General features: G+C 41.4%; 1 long non-coding RNA gene across 1 annotated transcript; it reads left to right on the top strand.

Moving 5' to 3' along the window:
* The first annotated feature begins 560 nt into the window (after positions 1-560).
* Positions 561-4,976, top strand: LOC147338677 (uncharacterized). The gene is made up of 2 exons (XR_015124822.1): positions 561-948; positions 1,080-4,976. It is a non-coding gene; the product is annotated as an uncharacterized LOC147338677 (long non-coding RNA).
* The last annotated feature ends 411 nt before the right edge of the window (positions 4,977-5,387 follow it).

Below are 5,387 nucleotides of genomic sequence, written 5' to 3'. Positions count from 1 at the left end.
GAAACTAGCAAGCTAACTTCCGCTAACTTCTTGCTAACTTCTAACTCCGTTAAATGTAATAAATTCTGTTTTCATGGATGCCCGGATGTTAAACTTAATTATTACACCTGGTAAAGCAGCAATACTGATAATTTTTATCAAAGATGAAAGAATTTAGACAGTTTTTAACTCCCAGTGATGCTGCAGTGTTCGTTTAACTTTGGGACATGAAGAAACGGAATTTTGGACCCAGATTACTCCCAGATTTAGGAGCACCTTAGTCCGACAAATACGGCAATAACGAATGCCCGCTTGCATGTTGTACAAAACAATGTGCTTTGGTGGGTATCTGATGGACAAACACCAAACCAGTTCCACATCACTGACTCATTGTCAGCTGTGGTTGGCATGGAAAACCTCTTAAAATGAACAGTTTTAAGGGTGGATTTTGATCATTTTCATGAATAGTTAGGTTGTTAGTGCATCATGATATGCAAACTGGCATTATCTCCTCTTCCTTTGTAAAGGATGATCCAGACAGTCAATTTGGATTAGTTGTGTATGTTGCTGTATTGTGAAGAAAATATAATCTGATCAAACATTATTCAGCTTTAAATATTGTTCAGCTTTAAAGTTACTGTGCAACTGTGTAATAAAAATGTGCTCACGACTTTGGCCTTGAGAGCGATAAGAAGCGATCGCCTCATCCTGCAGGTGAAAGATATCTGCAAGCGAAGAGACTAGAACACCCAAGGCCGATTTCCTTTTATGGAGTTGTTTTTCTGCTAATGCAGCACTTTCCTCACAACCCCCTCCTGTAAGTTTTAGAGAATATATACCCATCCTCACAGCAAATATTAGGAATCTCCTGATGTGAGCTGTGTTGAGAGGTTGTCTCTGTCTCAATAAAAGTTCACTGATTCCCCATCTGCCGCAGGTGTCCGGTTGTCTTCATTCTCCGCCAGCCTGGTTAAGTCAATTCCTCCTTAACATCTAAAAGAACCTATTTAATGAAGGAAGACGGGTTCACTTTGTGTTTAATATTATTCTATTGCTGTTGTTGTTTTTTTTTATATCCTTCAATTGGCGTCACGGAACAGGATGCGCTCCAGGTCAACTGGAACGGATGGGAGGAAATCGGCCGTGGTCTGAGTGAACGGAGTTTGGACAAAAGCTGTGTGCACACAAAAACAAGGTAAGCAGACCTTTTATTTCTGCTATATTGAACATTATAAAAATACTTAGTGTCCAAACTCCTAGTAATTCATAACCAAAATTGTCTGGCTTACTTAAGGCTTGTTGAGAATCAGACAAGTGAATAAGAGATAAGTGAATAAGAAATAAGTGAATAAGTGAATAAAGATAAGAGTGAACTGAGGTCTGACCACGGTTGCAGCCGACGGGTTGCTCTCCGGTGTCGGATATATACCTCAGTGCAGGTCTGGGACCTTGAAAGGGTTTATTAGTAACGCCTTTCTAAACAAATTAAAAGGTTAAAGGCCTTGAGAATATTTTTTAGTAATATTCTCTAAACTACAGAAGGGTTAGGAAGGCCCAGAGGACTTTATTAGAAAAGATCCTCTAAAACTTAAAAAGGAGAAGTACTGGTTGGAGTCCAAAGGAGGGGTCCCTTTGATCAATAGGAGAAAACGGATCTCTTCTTAAAACCCCGATGATTTTAGTGTTTTAAATGTTTTGATGTTCTGTTTGATATTGGACACACATAAATACACGCTGAATGCTTGCTGTGGAACACTGGGCAGGACAGTTTGGTTCTCCGTTGTTCACAGATTACACAATTAAAGGAACTAGGTTCCTCTTTTGGTTAAAATAATACACCACACATAGAATTTTTTTACACATTTATTACATACATAAGGAGGGTAATGAGTGACTGCAGGTAATGTATGAAGTGTGAATGAGACGTGTGAACAAGGTGACAACCAACTAGCACCCCTATCAGGAAGCTCTAGGCAAGGTTACCCGCCAGACTCCGGTTTGGTAGAAGCCTGGTAACACCTGAAGGGATATTTCAGTGCTGACTCACCTTTAAAGCAGCGCCCCAGCTGTTAGTGCCTAACAGAGGCAGAAACCCAGCTGGCCCAAATTCTCCTTTAAAATCAATAAATAGAACATAAATTACCGGTGTGTGTAAATAAGTTGTATAAATCTGTTAGATCTGAAACTCCTGCTAAAAAACTTCCTCTCTACAACTCTTTTCTCTTCTCTCCCTCTTTCTCTCAGTTGGGATTCTGTGTGTGTATGTGTGCTGGAGAAATAAAAAAAGGAAAAGGGTCTCTCTCTCTGTCTCTGTGAGAGGAAAAAGGTGGGGGCCGAGTGAGCCCGCGGGGCCGAGCGGGTCCGCGGGAGCGAGCGTGTATGCTGTATGAGGAAGAAGGGAGTGAGAGGGAGCGAGTGAAAAGAGTAATCGAGTATTTGGTGATTTTTTTATTATTTCAGAGGCACTGGGTAAGAGTTTTGACTTTAGCTGTGAGAGTTGTGAAAAGAGCAGGTTTTTCTTTTGTTGTAGACTGTGAGTAATCGGTGTTTTTCTGCCTATTGTGCTGCGTGGAAGACACAGAAGTGTAGAAATGTTTGTGGTTTATCTTTGTTTGACGTTTTATATAGAGTTGGTTGATTCAGGGTGATTTCTCCCGTTTAAGGGAGGAGTTGCATTGTGGTTATGTTAAAGCTTTGCTGTAGGGGTATGTGTGTGATTTTGTGCTGGCTTCGCATGTTTAAATGGATGCATAGAAGTTTGTCAGTGAGAAATTGTTATGGTGGGGTTTTAAAGTTAGTAAAGAGTCAAACAACGCCCACTGTTTTAAAAAGGCCCAAAACATCATAAAAGACACCTCACATCCTGGCCACTCCCTGTTCGAACTGTTGCCCTAAGGCAGACGGTACAGGGCAATCAGAGCAAGGACTAATAGACTCAAACACAGCTGTTATCCAACTGCAATAACACATCTGAATACTACAAAAATGTCCACCATGCCACTCTTGTGTTAATCTATGCACGGTCTGAAGCATGACGGTGGGAATACTTAGTATTTTAAGTATTCTATCTATTTTATTGATTGAATTTTATTGTTTTTTTATATTTGATATTACTAGGGATGATGCAATGATCGGGGACCATTCTTAATGTCGTCGGTCTCATGACAATGACAATAAAGTTTTTGATTTTGATTCTGATTCTGAAATACACCCTCCTCAAGAGTTCAATGATTTAGGCAGTTATGTTTATACAAATACTAAATGTATGTTTAGTGTCTTCATACAGGTGTTTTTTCTTAACCTGGAAGCCTGAGTACGGCAGCAGAAGACAGGCCAAGCTTTGGCTAAAATTCACGGCTGGACACCAGAGTTGTCCTCACCCCTCCCGGTAAAACAAAAAAGAGAGAATGTAGTTTGAGGCGGGTTTTTCTCGCTGAACTGCTCTGGGTGCTGTGTCCCTGAATCTCACCAGTGTTAACCTCTGGCGGAAGACATGGAGAAAAGGAAAAGATGTTCCTGGTAAATCACTGAAACAAATAAAACCACACACAACCAGAGAAAGATATGAGAAGGGTGAGGAACAGACACATGTGCGTGTTAGAGACATGCCTCGTTTGAGAAAAAGTTAAAGTAACCCATATACAGACGCACCCATACATGCAATGAAGAAACAGCTTACATACATGTGCACGTACATGCAAGGTTAAAGTAGCGACACTTAACATACACCTGTTTTTAAATGATATAGTTTATACATTACTGACAATTAAACGCTTTGGGTTGCAGGACAACAACGTAACGTCAAAAGACAAAGACACTGGTCTGAGGATTAAGTGAGGACACGACAAATTTAGTGGTTAAAAGGGTCGACTTGGGACATGTTTTTGTTGATTGTTTAAGACAAATGACTACTGAATAATAGGAAATTCCTTTTTAGGTTTCTAAACAGGATCTTAAGAATTTTAACACGTACCTGTGTTGTCCTGTCAACTTGAGGGGTTATGAGTTGATTATATGGTGAAAAAAAAAAAAAAAAAAACAAAAACAAAAAAGGGGGGAGACGAGATCTCGTTGTTTCTCCCCTCTCGGGATAACACAGCCAACACAGCACAGCCAACACAACATCATTTTCCTGTTCGCCTGTTTTGTTTTGTTTTTGTTTTTTCTGAGAGCCGAAGCTGACCTGGACTCCTACCCTCCCCTCTACCATCGTTGCCCTCTCCGCGACCATCTTTGACCCTTTGACCCCTGAAGGCCACAGCAGCTGGACTCACAACAACAACTTGAGGATGTCAACAGTGCTGCAAAAGAGTGATCTCATGCAGCAGAGACGGAGAGCACTAAACCTAAAGCCCGTTTCACTACACGGGGGAAATTCCCAGGCTGCGTCAGCTGACAGAGCTGTGACGAGACGCGCATTAAGCCCGGAGGAAAAGGGACGGTGAGCAGAAGGATGCTGACCTCTGAGAAGAGCCGAACAGCAGAGCTGCAGAAGGCCGTGGAGCAAAGTAAGGACAACATAAACAGACCCAAAGAGGAGGGGAGGACCCTAGGCCATGCGTCAGGCCGCTGGTTTACCTAAACTACAGAACAAGAAGGTGATGAACACAAACATATACCAACACACGAACACACACTTCTGCATGCGCCTACTTAGAATGAAGGGAAACACACACATGAACACTTATGCACTTGTTGAGGGAGTAAAAACTGATACATACCCATGCACTAAAATCAAAATGTTGATTTAATTTACTAAGAAGTGACACACAATGCTCCAGCTGCTGCAATGAAGAATGCTTTACTGACAAAGGCTCAATGCTGCACACAACAAAGTCAAATACAGAATTTGCTATAATAATAAGCCCAGAGGGCATTTGTGTGGTCTGGGGAGCAGAGTCCGGAGCGGTTTGGTTATGAAAATGATGCCCGTGCGAGATATCTGGGGCTTAAGGCCTCGACTTAATTGTTTACTCTACACTAAAAAGAAAAGAAAACACTCTGAGCAGTGGTGCAGAGTGAAAACGAGGAATTAACAGTGTGAGTTTTATTTCAGAGCGCCACGTCATTGTGATGGAGATTTAATAAAGGAGGAACACACGGACAAAGAAGAAGAGAAGGGGGGGCAGCCCTTGAACGCGATTGCCTGAGGCATTAAAGTTCTGTACTAAATTCTGGTTTCCAGTGTGAGAAAAGTCACGCAGTGCCAGTAGTAGAGCTAGGTTGAGTGATGATTCTAAATTACTGTAAGTAAATCATCGTACACCGTTCAAGTTTCATGAAAACGGGGATCTAGACTTTGTTGAACCCTAGGCAATTTGAACAGGTAAAAGTCGAGTGACCAAGTAGCAGTTGAATAAAAGTCATTGAATAAGTGTTGAAATAAACTGGCAGAATTAAGAGAATTA

The sequence above is a fragment of the Aulonocara sp. 'chitande type north' Nkhata Bay genome, linkage group LG1 (genome assembly GCF_057382095.1).
Source record: "Aulonocara sp. 'chitande type north' Nkhata Bay isolate Kocher_YH1m ecotype deep benthic linkage group LG1, A_spYH_male_GT1.1, whole genome shotgun sequence".
NCBI lineage: Eukaryota > Metazoa > Chordata > Actinopteri > Cichliformes > Cichlidae > Aulonocara > Aulonocara sp. 'chitande type north' Nkhata Bay.
This window is presented reverse-complemented; position numbering and strand designations above follow the sequence as displayed.